The sequence below is a fragment of the Haplochromis burtoni genome, unplaced genomic scaffold (assembly GCF_018398535.1).
Source record: "Haplochromis burtoni strain Fernald_Lab_line unplaced genomic scaffold, NCSU_Asbu1 Contig_403, whole genome shotgun sequence".
NCBI classification, from domain to species: domain Eukaryota; kingdom Metazoa; phylum Chordata; class Actinopteri; order Cichliformes; family Cichlidae; genus Haplochromis; species Haplochromis burtoni.
This window is the reverse complement of record NW_024582764.1, coordinates 192,801-213,120: the sequence shown is the minus strand read 5'-3', so window position 1 is coordinate 213,120 and position 20,320 is coordinate 192,801.

Sequence of the window (20,320 nt, the reverse complement as noted above, 5' to 3'; positions counted from 1 at the left end):
TTTTTAATGAGCTTATTCCAGAATAATGGACTTACTCGCACACAGAAGGCTGTATTAGAGTCACTGTAGGTAATGGAGGAGAGATCTGCTGAATTGAGGTTATGCTTTGGTACATTTCTGCATCCACATCTCTGTTCTTCCCCTGTGGGACCACAGCCATTCATACTCTTATACAGTATAGGACTGTTCTGTGACCACCACTCTCTTACTAACACATGTTTTAGCACCACATTGTGCAGGTATAGTATTTTTTTTTTTTAGCATTTTTGGACTGAGCATGCTTCATTGGCATGTGGCAAAGGTCCAGTGAATACCTTTGGAAATCAGGTGAATAGCTGTTCTGTTCACCTGTGGTAAGGCACACCGGACCTTCTCCAGTAACTCGCATGCAACAGAGAGATGAGACGACAGAAAAGTGCACAGAGTGCAGAAAGGAGTGTGGATGAGCTACATTTCTTTAAAACATTATAGCCTAATAAATAACATAAATGACACTTACTGGGCTGATTATTTTTCAACTGACTGCTGAATAGACTCTGCATCTGGATGTCTGACTTTTGGACTAAAAAATAAAAAGTTACAGACATGATTAGCCAAGATAGCTAGTGTTATGTCTACCTCATGTGTTGGTACTTAAGTTTTTTCAGTATGTAGAGGCTTTGCTGTGCACATGATTATTGTCTCAGGAAACAGCACGCCTGGTCAGCTGAGCCCACTTTTGTTTTCAGTTTGGCCTTGTGTCTTCAGAGGAGGAAGGGCTTAGATGTGAAACAGTCGAGTGGAGGGATGACATACATATCCTCCCATGTTTTGGTTCCAAACAGTGAGGGAGCGTAAAAGAGCTGATGAAGTCGGTTAGGGTGCCAGTTGTGATGACTTTACCCCCCACTTGGAAAAATTCATCCAGCTGCTGGTTTAGTGTGGGAGTAGGGGGTCAAATTCCCTCTCCAGCAGATTTATTTTGAATAAATGAGCTAGGATTTTTAAAAAGTCCTTCTCTTTATGATGTTTCCACAGGTAAATGTCTGCTCTGGAGCAGAAGCTTTTTATGACATTGCACAAACCCTTGCATGAAATGAAGGTTGGGGAAGCAAACGATGCTCTGTTTGCTCCCCCAAACAGATGAGTGCAGTACAGCAAACGTTTGACGAGAGCCTTACTTACACTCAGGAAAATAAAGCATCTTTTGTGCAGCTGTAAGACTGCTTCCTCTGTCATAAACGTACCCATTTTTATTGGATTTACTCCATTTGCAAGATGAATATACTCATAATTATACTAAATGTTTAAAATAACAGTATAAAATCATTTTTTCATGGCATTCTTCTGATCATTCAATGATATTTCATGATATTATTTAAAGGAATAGTCATAGAATCTGGCATGCAATAGTTAGACATCTAAAAATGTATCCGTGTTTAGTGTAAGTCCAGTACCCCAGATATCACATTTGATGAAAATCACTGCTTGTGGAAAAGTTCAACTCAACTTCTAACTGTCTCTACACCTTTTTTTAAAAAATTTCTTCCAACGTTACTTTTGTTTTGTTTCGCTGTCTGCTCCGCTTTTACTGACCCAGTGTGGTGTTCATACTTCTGACTTTCTCTTTTCACATTTTTTGAGGTATGGTTAAACAGTCTGCACAGGAATTTCAAACACAACACATAAACAGTTGTGTTTAACCACTGTGTAGCACACATGTGACAAAAAGTAATATGCAGCTTTACGAGTTTTACATTTTAATTATATCTAGGTTCACTATAATTACTGAATCACTTAGTTATGCGGTCTGTTCAGAATGAAAACAGCATTACTTTTGTGACCGAATCTCCGACTGTCACTGGGTTATTTCAGTAATTAAAAACTGGCTCTTTGTGTCCCACTGAACGCTTCATGTCTGGACAATTACTGCCTGCTGTCTAGATTGTGAGGTTTCATAACAATAAATGGAGCACAAACTGAAAGTAAAAGGTCTGTGAATAGAATCACTGAACAAAAGCTGGGGTCATGAGTAAAACAATGACTTACATTACTGTGCAAAAGGCTTGAACCATGCCTCATTGTTTTATATCTTGGGGACACAGGTATAGCAATCTATTGAAACATGCACACATAGAAAGAAATACAGTATATAAGGCAAAAACAGAGTTTGTACAATTCTAACAAACTTGAAAGCCAGTATTTGATACGACCACCTTTATTCTACAACATAAAAAGTACACAATCTGGTCCTTTTCTGCGTTTATAACTCCATCGATTCTGACAAGCTCTCCAGGACCACTGCCTGAAATCAAGCGCTAAATTGTGACAGAGCCTCTATTGTGTTTTACAGATGGCTGTAGATTCCAAATTTGGATTCATCACTCCCAGTGGTTGCCACTGATTTTCAGTCCAGTTCTTATTTAATCTGGTATACCTCAGCTTTTCCCCTTCCTTATAAATTGCTTAAAAACAGCCAGCCTCCCAATCCGTTTCTGATAATGTATCAGGGAAGAGAAGATGGAGAAAAGCCAGAAGCACCTCTTGTCCTGAGTCAGCTCTTTGTTTTGTAAGAGCATCGCTTTCAGATACCTTTCACCTGCTGTACTTTTAAGGACATACTGTGCTCAGAGTCTTTGGCTTTTGGGAATCCCCTTGTTGGTACAAAAATGCAGTTTTATTCCTGTTAAATTATTTTTCCACATTCACCTAAAAACAGGAACAAATTACGTGTTTTTGTAGCAGGCTGCTAACAACAAAGTACCTATAAATAAAATTGGTTCTTTACTAATTTGAAATCACAATCATTACCCACCCCGGCTACCATCTTTTTAACCTACTGCCCTCTGGCAGGTGCTTCAGATCCATACGGGTCAGAACAAACAGACTTGGAGATAGCTTCTTCCACAAAGCTATCACCATACTCAATTCAAACTTGTACAAAAGTAATTTGCACTGAAAAATCTGCACTGACCACTGCACCACTAGACACTGTGCTTAAAATTGTCCATGTCATCATTCTCTAGCTGTCTGTCTGTGTCACCCGGTGCTGTGTATTTATATTATGTGTATAGTTATATTATTGTATAGTTTTTTTATAATGTGGTAAGCACATACACACTTTTATAGAGCTGTTTTAAATCTCGTTGTACTGTGTAGAATGACAATAAAAGCTTTCAATTCAATCCAACACCGGTGCATGCCTTGAGTTTGGTGACTTTTTGCGCTTGAATGATTCATAGGTCAGTATTAAGTCACTTAACACACACACAAAAAAAATCCTCTGAAAATGGTCAGGTAGAAGGACTGGACTGAAAATGTTTGAAAAAAATATAAAGAACCAAGTGCCAAAAAGACATTTGCAGTCTTTTCTGATATTTTTTAACATTCACAGTTTAATATTCGCATAAACTTGTATTTTGTCTTAGCCTAGTGAGTTTGTTTTTTTCAGTGCCATTTGTGTGTCTTTCATCATGAAAGACTTTTCATCCTCACATTACTCGCGTTCTCTACAGAAAGCTCTCTATACATGAATCCTTTAGGTCATCGATGTGGAACTACGCCGTCCTCAGGTAGCTAAAAGTCTGTATTGTGAAGTGTTCACCTCATTCACACAGGGCACGCTTTCAGGCTACAGAAAACAGGGCTGTGTCAATACTGGCAAGACAAGGTCCTGATTTATCCAGGGGTCTGACGCACTAGAAATAGCTGCATTACCACTTTCCAGGCCTATCTGAAATTTCTGCTTCTCCCGAAAAATGACTTACAGTTACATTAATGAGAAGCCACTTACTGCACAGAATTTCCGTAGGTGTATTATGTGAGTAGGAACGGCAAAGGAGAGAGGCTTACAGCTCAGGGCACAGGTACAATGAATAGTAAGGGTTTATGTGGCTCATGGGAATGCCTTTATGAAAACTGCTACATTAATCAACTTAACGAATGTGACGCTGTCACTCTGCATTTTTACTTTACTGCACTGAAGAGAGAAGCTTTGAAAAGCTTCTGAAGAAACTCAAAAGCAGACATCACCGCCTGTAATGTACTGAGCGAGTTCTGTTGCAGCCAAAATAACAATTCAACATCCATCCAGAAATCTCTCCTCACATTTCGCAAAACAATCCAATACAGTTGCTGAATTCCAAACTTTTTCTTCTTTTGTTTTCCCCAGAATTCCTGGCTCTGCAGTTTAATTACAAGCTTGGCAAACATGAACCCTAGTTTGGCTGTATTTTGAAGCAAACAAAGATTTATGAAAAATTCAGTGACAAGTAAATGCCAGAAATCGCTCATTCTCATCTGACAATGTATCCTTTCAAATTAGTCTACAGTCAGTTATGCTGCCAAGGTTTTGCTGATTGGGACATCTGCACGTTGTTTGTGAGTCGTATGGGTAAGATCAAGTTTCCTGGCAGCCAGAGACTTTTCATCCCATGTGCAAACTCAGACAGTCCAATTCAGTAGCAACTGGGCTTTTTTTCTCGAGTATTGCAGGTGCTGCATGTTTCATAGTAAATACTAGCAAAAATGTTTTGTTGTTAGTGACATTTGCTTACAAAGACATGAGGAACACAAGTTGATTGACATGATAAAGTTACATTATGTTTGCTTTCTATACCTGTGCTCATGCCAGTGCTCTTCTGGTTGGCTGGCTCAAGCCTTTCATTGGAGTTTGCATGCTTTCACTTTCCCCTGGGTGTTCCACTTTCCTCCCACAGTCCAGAGACATGCATTCTAGGTTAAATTACTCAAAATTGGCCATAGGTGTGGATGCAAGTTATATAAAGTGCATGAATAGGCTTCTAGAAGGGTAAATTTGGCTCATACTGTAAATCTTTAGTGGTTGATGAGATTAGAAACCATAGAAATGCCAGTTTACTGTTGAAAATTCAGTTACACAGAATGTTTCTGAATACTGGAGATTGTCTTTCACATAGGGCACCATGGGGAATTGAAAATTCAAGCTATGCCAATTTTCAATCAATGAAAATAAAAACCCAAACTATGGATGCTGTTTTTAGGAGCCAAGGAGCAAATAAAGCTTTTCTGCTCCACCTGAAGTTGTGATCAGGAGACAGAAATGCATAAAACAATTGAAAGGGAACAACAGCTTCACATGGAAAGCAGCTCTGAAATGTAGTCCACTTGACAAAACATTTGTGTACTGCACATATGGTACAATTTGTCACCTTGTGTTATCACTGTTCAGTTTCATTTTTTGCCCTTTGTGTGCTGCCATTGGCCAGTGCTCATGCCTCATTCATATTAAAACCAAACCATCCATACGAGCAGTGTGCTTTTGTGCCTCCTATTTGTGTACTGTGCCTGATTGTGAAGCAGACTGCTAATGATCAAAGTCTTACATAGGTTTTATCGGGAGAAAACAGTCAGCCATTCCAGTTCAACACCTACAGCAACTTGGATTACTTCCAGGAATTAATCAAGTGTCTTTTGAGAGGAATACTGCCGTGCTCTGCAGCACATCTAAAGCTCTGACAAAACAAAACACTTTTGTTTCTCTTTGGAAAAAAAGGGGAAAAAAAGGAAATGCAAGACATGAAACTGGAGAAAGGAAACAAATTCTCTTTTATCTATTATCTCTCTACATAAACTGAGCATGATCTCTGTGTTTATTCTGGATGAAGCTCTAACACACTAAAAATATCCCACAATATCTCTTACATATAGAGAAAAAAAATTCCTTTCTGCAAGAAAGACATTAATCATTCAGCATATACTGAATTCATATTTAGGTCAGCTTGTATGATTTAGAGAATTTGTTGAATTTCTTGTCATATTTTACAATGTTCTTGAGGAAAAGCCACAAAATTCCTAATTTGTTTCCATTTCTTTGACTGAATCTATGAAAGGTTACATAATTTGACAGATGTAGAATAGGGTTTTTCTACCAATAAGCTATTTCCCAAATTCTATTAGGCAAAAACTTTGCCTACTGGACAAGTGGAGACAAAATAAGAAGTGATATTAAAAAACTACAGCTGGTGAACAGTATCTGGAAGTCATGTCCTTTAGTAGAAAAAAACTTCAGCAAAGACCTGACACGGCACCTGAAGGATGCACCTGCCCCATCAGAAATCCTCTCAGTGGAAGGTTGAAAAAGGAATCATTCTTAAGGAAGGGAAACAGAAGGGAAAGGAAAAGGCTGAGGCTAAAAATCAGGTCTTGAGTTATTAATCTCAATCATCATCAATATGTATGGAGTAGGTCAGGAGAGAGGTACAAGAGTGTCAACGGCCATCTATAAAACACAGAGCAGATTCTATCATGTTTTGGGGATGCCATCAGGAATCTTGTCAAAAGTGATGGAATAATAAACATGGAAAATTACAGTCAGATTTCAATCCACACTACAATACCATCTGGAAATCTCATCTCATTTGTCAGCACAACAATGTTCTCAAACACACAGTCGGTGCAAAAAATGCATAACTGGATAGTAAAAACACAAAGTGGAACAATATCAGTCTATTGGCCTCCCCAGAGCAGATCGTGACAGAGAGTGGAACAAAAAGGCAGAAACATCCAAAGAAGAGCTTTGAATGTTCTTCAGGTTTAGGCTATATTGAATGATAAAGGCAGCCATACCAAATATTGACTCCTTAGAACTGTAAAAGATGTTTTTGACTTCATGTTTCCAGATTCTCATTCATGCTTGCACGTTTTAAGAAATTGCCACACCTATTTCCTATTTTTCTGTTTAAAAAATATATAAAGGAGGAATAGCTAAAGACCTTTGTACTGTAGTGAATATTACATTTTTATAGTACTTATTATTGGCAAAATATTTGATATGTATACATGATATGCGTCCATCAGACCTTTTGCCTAGTCATCAACTTCTAGTCTTATCGCAGTCTTATATTTTAAAACCTAGCGGATCATATGCTTCGTAAGTAACTGGAATAACAGCTTCATGCTGTAAAAGAAGACATCATCCAAAGAAAACCTACACTCAAAGTGTTGAACAAGGTCAGCAAGTCAAGAGGCTTTCACTTTATGCTACATCAACAAATCTCTTACGCTGAGAAAATCCAAAGAGTAGCTCAATGAAATCCAATGAACTCAATAGGGTAAAAAATTCTTTTGCTTCTTTTTGAAGCGCTTGGGAAAATTAAGCATAATAAACAGGAGACCCCCCCTTAAAGGTCCACAACAAACACAAATATTCTCAGCCTGGCCGTTGCTTTATTGACGGTCAGCTGGTTCCCATTAGAAAGGCTTTGTGAACTGCTCTCTCTTCTCAAGAATCCCAAACAAACTGACCCTCAACTATTTGTCTCCCTCTAACCCCTTTCAGCATCCATCATGCTTCTCCAAGCAATATCCATGGATACCACCAGACATTCATGAAAAAGGGTTTGGTGTTCGTGACCTCTTTGACCACTGATGTTGTGACAAAGCTACCTAGGTGTATATAGTGTTGAATGATTGCAGGACATAAATATTCCGTTGTTTCTTGTTGACTGAAGACACGTTTCCTGCAACATCTTTTCTTAAAGGAGTTGATGGGCATTTCGGTAAATTAGCTGATTTGATTTATGTCTTCCGCTTCCACACTTTTCTGTGCAATAAGAGTCAGAGGTGTACAGTACACCTCATACTCTCACTGATTTTTCTATTTTCTAACTTCTGTCCTGTTTATTTAATAGTGTTCATTGCAACCTTTGGTACTGTGTTAAAAAAAGACAAATTATTAAACAGGTTTTTGCTGGACTACTTTCTTTTGGAGCATTAACTTGAGACTTGATAGCACTCCACTGGTACTTTGGTAACATTAATAAAGTCATTTTGACTCACTGGCTGTGCTGACTGAAGATAAATGTTTGTTCAAGACTTCTCACAGTTATTTATAAAGTCACCTTTATAAGTGCTATTTTCCCAAGCAGATTTGGTGCCTAACTAACAAGGTACTTTGGTCTTCTCCCTTATTTCCAAAGGGGCTGCCATAGTGGAAGGATCCACATGTTTGATTTGGCACAGATTTTCATGCAATCCTCTCTTTTATCCAGACTTAAGATGTTACTAACTAGTAACAACCTGAGGTTGGTGCTTAAACACAAAGTTAAAAAAAAGCTACTACTACACTGCACGTAGTAGAGTAGAGATCAAAAAAGGAGTTTCTGAGTAAAAATGTGCTGATGGTGACAAGTGAGAGATGAAAAGATGGAATTTTTCCTTTTCTTCACTAAACAAAGTTGGTCAGACCTGCAGGACTGAGAATCCTTTGTTGAGTCCTGGCCCTTGGGGCTTACTCATGCTCTCAGATGGCCCCATCTGGATCAAAGGTTCACCAGTGCTTCCCTGTCCTTCTTACTTCCTGTGATCAAAAAGGCTCAGACAAGAACAGATAGAAGAAGAGATACATACAAACTTTATTTTTTAGAGAGCAAAGGCTTAAAAGAAAGGTAAGTGAAGGCAACTATGCCAGGTGTGAGATTTGGGGTGGGTGCAGTGGTGGTGATCATAAGGGACTCAAAGACCTGAACATGAACACCCACCAACAAAGCTACCATTCATCCTCCTTCCCCTAATGGAAAATGTTTCCCTCCTGACGCTGAAAAAAGAGCAAGGGGCAAGTCTGCAAAGACAACAGACAGGGAGAGGTCTCCGCTGCTGTGGATTAAGATATGCTCGCTGTGAGCCACATACAGATACTCACAGAGTCAAAAGTAACCAGGCATCTGCACCAGAGAGTGCAGAGCAGGGAGGAAATGAAAGGCCCACTCTTATTCCTCTGTGGGCAGAGGGATCATATGGCCTTGGAGGCCAGGGGGACCTGTTGCGTTCCTCTGCCTGCTCAAATTGGCCTTTGTGGTGCCGCTAGACACGAAAAATGTAAATCCAGATAATTTAATGCAAGATATAGTTCTGTGTGATTCTTTCATTTCTTCCCCTCCAATCAAGTATGTTTTACTGCTTCACTGCAAAGAGTTTAACCAAATGGCAGCTAACATGACTTGACACTATTCAAAAAGTGCCAACCTCTCTGTAGAAATACTGAGAAAGCAATTGTTTTAAACAAGCCATTATGGTCTTAATCACTACTTCTGTGTCCTCTAATACATGGTCAGTTTGGAGATAATTGCTCCTTTAACTGCTTTGTCATTAAGATTTGAAGGCTTTGACGTTTGCTGGGTGGCTGTTGATGGACAGTTAAACGCCCTCCTGCCCTGCACGTCTCTGGACGTGTTGAATTGGACTTTGGAGCTTGTGTTAAAAGAGAAGAACTTGATGTTTTTCCAGGCACACAGTTTTACTGTATTTGTTTCAGTTTATTTGTGTTACACTGAATCCTGATTTAGATCTATGACACATGTGCAGTGCATACAATGCATACTTACACCATCTCCAACAAATGTAACTGTACAATGCAGCTATGCTGACCACAACAACTGCATCTGATCTTCTTCTTATGAAACAAAATGCAATTTGTTATAGGCTATAATTTCATCGGGGTTGTTCACGATGCTGACACAACAGCCTGTATCCTGCCATTACACTTAATTGTCATAGCTCTGCCAACATAGATTCAATTAGTTTCAGTATACTGAATCATGGGTAAAGAGAGCACATTAGAAAGGTAAAGATTTGTTGTTTTTTTCCACCCTTTAAAAAAAAAATTAAGGGCTATTGGCTTTTCTACTTGGAGCACTCAAAGTGCTTTACACAACTTGTCTCATTCACCCATTCATGCAAGCACTTTATCCCTGTGCTCTTTCTATGTAAGTGCTTCTATCTAACATTCAGACACATTCATGCTGCGATGGATGCATCAGAGAGCAACTAGGGGTTAGTATCTTGCCAGCCTTGGCATGCAGATCTTGATCGAACCACCAAACTTCTGATTAGTAGGTGACCTGCTCTACCACCAGAGTTACAGCCATCCTGCGGTGAGATCACTGCTACACTATAAAATCAGCATGAAGAGCACAGAGGTTGCACTGCACTGAGTTTGGTAAAGAAGTCAGAAACCAACAACTAGGCAGGGATCTGTTACGCGGCTTTGTAAAGTCATTAACGGCGACTGAACTATTGCAGTGCACAGTTTTGGAGCAGTTTTGGACTGCTTTGGATTTGATTATAAAAAGAAAAAAATCTCTAAAATTCTTTTTGAAGTGTTTTCTGTACCAGGCTTTAGACTTTCTGCCCTAAAGATGGTCTGTCAGGATGGAGGTTTTAGCTGCGTGGAATACCCTGTGTACATAAGATGTCAGTTACAGATTTTGCATTTTGAAATTCAGTCTTTGCAGCAATCATCGGAAGAAAATGTGACTAATGTTCTTGCAGCTTTGGCAATATGTAATTTCCTCCTTAAGAATCACAATTTTAATGCTAACAATATAATGCTCAGCTCAGCATAAAAGCTGCTCCTAATAAAGAAACTGGAGTCTTATCTTGTTAGAAGCCTACACATTAGAATGATGGACACCAAAATGACTGAGCTATAGTGAAGCATCCATCACCGGACTGCTTGCAGGAAGTTTAAAATTTACATGTTTTTAACAACCAAAACACAATCCCTCTTCATCTTATGAATGAGTTTGTAGAAAGTCTGTTTAACTTGGAAACAGATTTGCTTCTGAAAAGATGCAAAGACACAGATGAAGGAATGATCAAAAGGGAGAAAGGGCTTTGGGTGGCCCCTGAGCTTCCGATTGTCCCATATTGTGTTTTGGAAAAAGTTACTTTGTTTGGTGGTCTGAGTTTTCTGAGGGCACTAGTCTGATCCGGGACATCCTGTTTCCTGAGTCAAAGACATTTGCGTTTTCCCTTCTCTGTCCTGGGGTGCTGCCCACAGGGCTGGAGAAACTTGAAGGATTTGGCTGTTTATGTTTTTAATAAAAAAGTGTTTGTTGTAACTGGAAGCAAGATGAAGGTTCATACGTAAGATAATTGCAGTAATCAGGTCAATAAATGTAAGAGTTGCTGTCAGTGTGTAAAATACTGTGGTGATGAAGGTTATTTGATAATCAGCTTGATCTTTTTTTTTTTTACATTTTAGATTTAACAGAAGACAGTCTGCTAAAAGAAACCAACATGAGAATGTTTCACTGATACAAGTACAAGCCCAATTCATTCTTTTGTGGTTCGCTTAGATTTAGCATGCCAGATAAGACAGAAGAAGAATCTCTTGCCAGGTGGTCCAAAAATATAATTTTAATTAGTTAGATACAATAGTGAAAAAAACTTGTCATGGACACCAAAATCCCCAAAACCTGTCAAAATATTGATTCCCTAAAACGATATGGAAATATAATGACTATTTTCAAATAGCAGATTTACTTAGAATTCACAGACAATTCTCTTCTATATTATTACAAAACCCCCTGAAACAATTTAACTATGTACTGTGACCATCTCACCATCTCCTTTAAAACACACACCTATCACTCTGTAAGGGAATTTCCTGTGCAGAGTTTACTCTCTCCCCTAAAAGTTGTCACTATCTTCCTTCTCTTCCAACTGTAAAGAGGTGTTAGGGAGGAAGGAATGTGGTAATTTGAGTGGGTGGTAGTGGGGCCGGATGGGAAGGAGTGCAGCTCAATTAGGTGGTAGGAACTACCTGAGGAATGACAGCACATAGCTGTATCTTCAGGCACTAACAAAGGTTATTTAGAAGGCTGTAACAACACATTTTAGCAAATGGACATGCATTATGTAGATGCCTCGGGGGTCCGGGCACACCACTCAATTCTAGTGATAGACTTTAATTATAAGTAACACTAATTCATGCAATTTGGTAATGTAAAACTTAAACATCCATGTCACCACTAAGTTATTTGTCATGAAACTGGCACGTGAGAGACAAAGGGTGGACCCATATGCAGGGTCACCAGACAGAAGTCTAACTAACTGACCACAGTTTTATTGCGTAAAAGGTAAACCAACGTTCAGTTTCAGTTTTCAGTTTTATTTGTCATATGCAAGTTAGCACAGGGTCAACATTGCAATGAAATGTGTTTGACGAGCAGCAGTCACTCAGCAGCATGATACAGTAGGAGAAAATATAATAAATAAAATAATAAAAAAATAGAAAAATAGTAAGGAGCAAAATATTAGAGAGACATGGTAAAAGAGAAAAGATGACTAAATATATATGTATCTATAAATATAAATATATGTACACTAGTGATTAAATAAGAAAATCTTGAAAAGAAATATGACGGGAGGGCAGATGGGATATTGCACAGGAATGAGCAGCAGAAAATTACAGTATTGCACTTTTAAATATAAATATCAATGACAATAAAGTGGAGTGACCAGTGCAGATTAAACAGAGTACTTGTGAAGCTGCAGGGTAGCTTCTGAGTGCTGTGTTGTGTGTGTTTAAGTGTTGTGGTTGAGGTGTCGTATGGCTTGGTGGTAAAAACTGTTTTTAGTCTTGTAGTCCGAGCAGACAGGCTCCTGTAACGTCTGCCAGATGGTAACAAGGAGAACAGCTGATGTGCTGGGTGGCTGTGGTCCTTGATGATGCTGTGTGCTTTACGGAGGCATCGCTGGAGATAAATGTCCTGAATGGCAGGAAGCCTCGTGCCAGTGATGTGCTCTGCTGCCTTCACCACCCTCTGTAGTGATTTACGGCTGCTGGCAGAGCAGCTTCCGTACCAAACTGTGATGCAGCTCGTCAGCAAGCTCTCAATTGCACACCTGTAAAAATTTGAGGTGATGTTGGCGTTCATGCCAAACTTCCTCAGCCTCCTCAGGAAGTAAAGCCGCTGGCGAGCTTTCCTGATAGCAGTGTCTGTGTGAAGGGTCCAGGAGAAGTCCTCATGTGATGTTGACTCCAAGGAACTTGAAGCTGCTGACCCTTTCGACCTTGACACCGTTGATGTGGATGGGCTGGTGTTCTCTGACTGGTCGTTTCCGGTAGTCCACTATCATCTCTCTAGTTTTGCTGATGTTGAGAGTCAGGTTATTTTCCAGACACCACTCGTACAGTGCCATCACCTCCTCTCTATAGGCCGTCTCATCATTGCCTGTGATGAGGCCTATGATGGTTGTGTTATCTGCAAACTTGAAGATGATGTTGGACTCATGTTTAGCAAGACAGTCGTGTGTGAACAGGGAATATAGGAGGGGGCTAAAGCAGGAATAAAGCAAAACTGACTCAGTGCTAACAGAAGGACAGCAGCTCACACACATACATGAGGGAAAACATACGGAGAACAGAGTGAGACACAGACAATGTATACACAGGAGGTGATGGAGCCAAGTGGACACACCTGCGGAACACAGCTGAACAAAATATGAGACTGCGAATTGCTAAGTTAATAGCTAATGCTAGCTAGTGTGGTTAGCAAGCTACATCAACAGATGAACAGACATTGGCTAGTGCTACGAAACACATGAATGAAAAAGTATATTTTACTTCCCAAACTCCCAGATGAGCCTACCCTACAACTTTGCCAAAAAACCATTAAAAATACTAAATATGGGACAGTTGGTTATTCTAAAAGAAGATGATGCCATTCAAGTTGCTAAGAGGAATTGGTTGTTTTATGGTAGCATGTCTGTATCTGTTTGCCTATGGAAAGCCCAGTGCACCAGTGCAAATGCGCTTGTGTAGTTCTCCCAATAGGAAGTAGCTTGATGTGGATGAAGCTGTGAGACCCTGTGCACGAGAAAATGCTAACTTCCTGGTTTGAGACCGGGTGTGGGGTTGTACATTTCCGGTATAGCTTTACTTTGCGGTCAATCGCTACTGCGAAGATATACTCCAAAATCATGTCCAAAAATGGAAAAAGGAAAGATTGCGTTAAGTTACAAAGAGCAGAAGGTGGGAACACTCACCACTGTTGTGTCATAAAAAATCAAATGATCAATTTTGACGTTTAAAGAGTTTAGATCGATCAGTTGTTTACATCACTCAGGAGTATTGCTGGTAAGGGTTTCTATACATTAGTGTTTACGAAGGGTATGTTGTGACTTACCTTCAAAATTACAGCGGTCCCTCGCTATAACGCGGTTCACCTTTCACCTCGCTGTTTCGCAGATTTTTTAGTGAAAGTTTGCATGCTTTTTTTTTTTACGTCACATTGTGTCCTGCGTCCTGATCGCTGCAGACGATCTCCTCCGTGCTGTCTCTCCTGTACAGTACAGAATCGCTGCATCGATCGCTAGCAGTGTGACTGAAGTGCAGTACTGTATGTCGACGATGTCTACGAAACGTTTTGCACCATCAAAAAATAAAATTGGCTTCTTGATTTCACCTATCCCTGGTTATTTTTAGAACATAACACCCGCAATAAACGAGGGACCGCTGTTTACAGATACTGAGAAATATAACATTTGAATCCCTTTTCTCTTTTGCTCTGAGGTGCGGGGGAAAAATATCGACAAGTCGATGAACATCATTTACAGATATATTGGGTAAATGCCCAAGACATCTATAGAAATGTAAATCGCAACTTGATTCATTCATTTGCTTAACTTGTTCTGGACCGTAAACAGGGCGCGAATAGGACACCGGAAACAAAGCTCCCCACAGGAGTTTCCGCACCGGAAGTAGCATATGCTAACGTGCACATAGTCTATTGTAGCCCACAGAGCAGTTGTTTGTGACACTGCCCCCTGGTGACAGTAAAGAGCTACAACATTCAGATGACAAAGCTGTGGGTATATTGTGCGCAGGACCTCAGCAGAACCAAGACGAACAGTTTGGAGAAGGAGAACAGTATGATTACGAGAAAGGGTCTTTAAAGTCACCAGGGACTGACCTATTGAGAGTTTTGCAGCAGTTTGCTTGAAATGTTATGTTATGTTAATGATTTGGTTGTAAAAAGGGAGAAAATAATCAGTAAAATTACATTTCAAAGTGTTTTTTGTACCAGGCTTCAGATTTTCTGATGTAAAGTTGGTCTGTCGGGACTGACTCCCTTTTGAGCTAGTCTCCATCTATTTGTAGGTTTTGTTGCTTCCTGTTCATTTTTCAGCAGAGAGGATTTTCACTTAAAGAAAACTGAACAAAAAACAAAAACACTCAAAAGTACACACTGGCTATAGTTTTCTGGATCAAGAATTGAAAAAATTTAAATCAACTTATTCTTTTATTGTTAATACAAGGCAATTTTTCTCTTACCAGCTGCTTTTAGTGCCTGCATATAAATCCATTAATAACTTTGCCATAATTACAAGTGAATGTTGCTGGAAAAAGAATAATAATATAAAAAAAAGTGTTCATTTCTCAACTTAGCTGATGTGTTCATTACAAGGTTTTCATCACATAGCAGATCTGGATAACTGCCTGCTTAATGTGCTTCACTTGGTGTTTCCGCTGAAAACACAGACACGGCAAGTACAAAACACCTCGGTCCGACAGACACAGTTAATGGTCATCACCTCACTCCTGCAGAAGCTTCATCTGATGACAGCTTTATAGAAACCTGGTCTGACCTTTAGCTCACTATTGCCATGGAAACAGGTTTATACCCATGTCAGCTTTTCATGTCAGCAGTGTGCTATTATGACAGTATCCAATATAAAAGGCATACAGTTTTCACCTGGATGATCAGCTCATCTCCAAATAATTGCCTAAGCAACTTTTTTGTGTGTATTCTACGATATTTACACCATCACTCTCTGTTAGATTGGTTTATGTGCTTACAGGCAAAAAAAACTGGCAATAAATCACTCTGTGAGTGATTTGCGGTGTTTTGAGGTCAGTGGTTTGGTGTAATTAGGCCAGACACAGTAAAACAGTAAGAGACGGCTGTGAGAGCGCTGAGAAAGAGATGGAAAAAATAGAAACAGAAGAGAGGAGGAGCAAGATTTTGAGATAGCTCCTGAGCTCTTTTTTTAGGCTAAGAAGTGCTAGCTGTATCTCACTGATACAATGCTCTCATACACAGCAGAGAGTGGGCCAGAGCCAAAGGGCTCCACACTGAACCTCGCTGCTTAGCCACGAATACTGCCAGGAAGAGTGTGCCACCTACAGGGGCCAACAGAGAGTGAAGAGGTAAACTGACATCTTCACTCTTTCACTAAACGAGCAGTGATCTTTTTTTTTTTTTAGATTTGATGTCTTCTTGTAAATTAATGGATAGTTTTTTGCTTTAGTCATAACCAGTAGACGTATGCTTGTGTAGAATAAGAAGTTAATTTTAAGGAATACAGGAGACCATTAATCTGTAGACATAAATCAGAATGAATAGTTTTCAGCAAACATGCCCAAAGAATGCACGTCTAAGAATGCAAACATTCACTGGATACTCTCACTGGATACATAAAATAGTGGTTAGTTAGTGGTTATAAAGTATCACAAGTCAAAGATGTTTCTAAATAGTGGGTAGAAAATAGAAAAATTAAATGAAAGTAATCTGAGATTAAAATGTTCACAAACCAGAAACAGACAAATGAACAAAGCCACAGAAGCGCTCACACTCCATTCCTCCTTTCCTTTTATAGGCTCTTCTTTTAAAAAGCTCATTGCAGCAGCTCTTTGTAGGTTTGGATGAGTGACTTGTGGAGCTATTTCCTTTTGGCATACCTTCACTCTCCTCTCATGACGAGACATTTTGGCTGGCAGGAGGGAAGATGAGTGGAGAGTTGGGGGAGAGGTTGGAACATTTAGCTTTATTCTAAATGAACAAATGCCAGGTGTCACATAAACTATAGAAATTACACACACATCCACACTACACTGAACACACTCCATCCATTACTTGTTACATTCCATGTTAAGAGGACATTTGTCAGAAAGGAAATCCACCCATGAATGAATGAATCCCATACACTTTTTCTTCACTTCATCTTCAGCTCTTTCACCTCCTTCCTCTCATTTACAGGGAGGGCTCTCCACTGGACCAATCCTCTGTCTTTCCTTTTTGTTTTGTTTTCTCCAATCAGCTGCTTCCGCTCCAATAATTATCTTTAACTGCTGATGCCAGATAAAAGCTGATGCATCCCAAATTATTTAAAGTCCATTTAAAAGATGCTTTATGAAGAAAAATAGTATTAGGGACTTTTCCAGTGAAACCACAGCCCACAAATGCTTACCAACTGTGCTATCCTCTTTTACACACACAAGTTATAAATCACGAAACACTCCTATTATGCTATGGTAATATAAAGTACTCTGAGTGGTCAGGGAGACTAGAAAAGCTTGATTTAATGCCTCTCCTTCCCACTATGAGTGTCCAAACATTTACTGCAAAGCTTTTCTTTTTTGTTAAACTCATCAGTGAGTAAGACCAGTGATCACTGCAGAGGTAAAACTGAAAAAGAGAAAAAAAAGTGCAAATGAAACCACCTGTTTTTTAATCTGTATACTACCAGCTGAGCGCCTGGCAGACAGCTGACCTGGTTGCGAGATGGGTCCAAGTTCTCTGTGAGCAATTAGCATTCTTTTCTCCGAGGGCTGAACAGTTTTCAGGCTCCTTGTTAATATAGTAAAAGAAAATGTAATAAACTCACAGACACTTCACACTAATAGTGTTGGCAAATGCATTTCTCTGTGACTGGAAGTTAATAAAGTGGACTTTTTATTGTTACTAAGTTCTTAATCTTTTTAAGCGCAATATTGCTTTAACTTTTAACTGAATAGGAGTTATTTTATACTGTACTTTTGTGTTTGGCCATCAAAAACAATATCTTAGTCACTAAACTGAGACAAAGTAGGTGGAAAAGGAGAAGACGTGGGAGAAACTGGTGCATTAATATAGCTCCAAATTATCTTTGAGAAGTGCAATGTGCAGCAAAGGTGCACGCCCCTGCTAAATGAGCCCTGACAAGCTCTCAGTGATGCCAGAAGGGGAAAAAATGAAGGGAAATGGAAAACAAAGCCTGAGAAACACTTCATCCAGAGCTGTTTTTTTTTTTTTTTTAACATTTTTTGTGTGCCGTCTTTGACTTTATTTTTACAAGTCAGTTCTTAATCTGAAAACTGCTTTCTAGTAATTGGTCCTAATGAGGAACAAATAAAAATGTGCTCACTGCACGTGTCGCTATAGTTGTGTTGAAAGAGAACCACTCAGAAAACGTCACACATTTCAATCTACATACTGTAATATCACAAAATTAATAGCAAGTTAAATAAAATATCTTTAAGGAAACCAAAATATACCTGAAGCACAATGCTATTTATAGGCCTTTCCATCAAAGACTTCAGCTTTCCACTATGTGGCTATTTAAGACCCTATTTATTGTACTTTTCCTCTATAAATACATCTTTTCCGCTGTCACCTCCAGTAACCCTGGTGTTATGTGAGTCTTGACCAGACGTTACAGGTCACCTTCCTGACATAATCCAAAACAAACAGTTGACAGGATAACCCCTGGCCAGGTTAGAGGATTATTGTCTGACTTCATCATTCAAAAGACACTACTGCCTCCCCCTCCATTCATGCATAACTAATGACAAGTACACAAGTAAGGTTTTCCAGGTTACTGGATTTACAGATCCATACGTGTACGTGTATGCGTGCATAAATGGAAAATTTCTTTTCACAGTTTATTGAGCTCTTCCAGATTACCTCATTTGTTTGTGTAATTATCAGACAAAAGCACGAAAGCGGGGAATTCTTGTATTCTGTAGTTAAGTCCTGTTGCATATGAGGGTACCAGCCTCGGGTCATTTGAGTAATGACTCAAGTTCTCTCTCATTTGCTCTCTCTTTTTTCCTTTTTGTGAAGCTCTCTTCACCCATAAAGAATTTTGCTCTCTCACTTCTCACTTCAAAATATTTTGTGCAACATAATCTGATGCAATCTACTGTTTATTTTGAGATAGTGTGTGTGGGGGAAAGTCTCAGTGACAACACACAGGAAGCTGTGTTTTCCTGGAGTATAGGTAATACAGACATAAATATAAACAAAAGATAGAAACATTAGAAACATAAATAGAAACTTTTTTTTAACTCATTCAATTAAATGATACAAACAAAAAATAACTACCTTCAAATACTTTCTCTACAAGGCAATTTGTCCATAATTCTTTGGAAAAAGCCCAACAATTTTGCAATTCAGCCTCTGTACAGCACCACAGGGGATTTTAAATCAGAATGTGATTGTAGTACCGACCTCTGTGTTATTGTCATTGTCTATAATCAAGAGATGTCTCCAAATACGTAAACTGGGTTTACACCAACGTGCCAGCATCTGGTTATGTTCAAGAACAAAAAGGAAGATCAACCAGAATAACAGGAAAACAAAAGTATGGGGAAAGAGGGAAACAGTCCATGATGTGAAGCCTACCACATCATCTGCCAAACAATGTGGAGGGAATGTAATGGGATGGGCATTTATGACTGCCAGTGGAACACTACACTGCTGATAGATGTAGCAGGTCCCTTTGGGACATGGTCACCACTTGTGTCTTTGAGCCTTAGGACTCTCCTCTCGACTCGTACCAGGGTGGCTGCCTGTTGCCTCTGGTCATCTGGGACTCTCATCCTTTGGCTGTGAGCTCCCCATCTACAGCCTCCTGCCTTCTCCTGCTAGGATGGATGCACAGGGGTCGCCAAGATGTGATAACTGAAAAATACAAATAGAAATGAATAAATAAACACATAAATTTTTTTTCACATGAACAAGAGGAGGCTATAGAGATTTTATATAGATATATTTAAAAAGCAAAATGTGTATGGTACCACAGTGCATTCAGATTACAATTATGATTGAAAAAGCTGCCATTCAGGATTGGAGCAGGATGGATTCAGAAGTGTACACGGCAATACTCTCTGCTTAGATGCAGCTAAATATTGCTGACCTAACAGCACTTCGTAGTGTAAGCAGATATTGACCCTGCAAAAATGCAAAATAGGAGTTTAAAATATCCCAAGAGTTTCTCAAGAAAAAGAAATCTAATCTAATCTAATATTCAATGACCAAGTCGGTCACCTGATCTCATCATGCTTTTCATTTATTATAAAGGAAACCTGAAAACAAAACTAAAACCAAAATGACCCAAATACAAGCAGAATGTGCTACAGGAAATGCCTAAAAGAGCATCTCAGGTTAGGAAATACAGCTTTTGGTGATTAAATGCGAAGGATTTTCATCCAAGTATTAGGAACAATTCTTAGTTTTAAAATTGTGTTAGTTTGTCCAATTAATTTTAGGGCTGTAATTCCTGCAGAAGTTTTGTAAGTTGACAGTCTGCACATTAATCACATCTTAATTGTTTCCACTGTAGTGGTGTAGATGGCAAAACTACAAAAACAGTGGTTGTGTGACAAATTATAGACCTTGCTATAACTGGGACTGAGTCAAAATAAGCTATATTATACTACCTTTCATTGTTTGTACATGCTGTGCTTGCTAGCATTAAAGGGATTCAAGTTTATTCTAAGTATAGTGTCTGTGTTCATTATAATCAGCCCCTG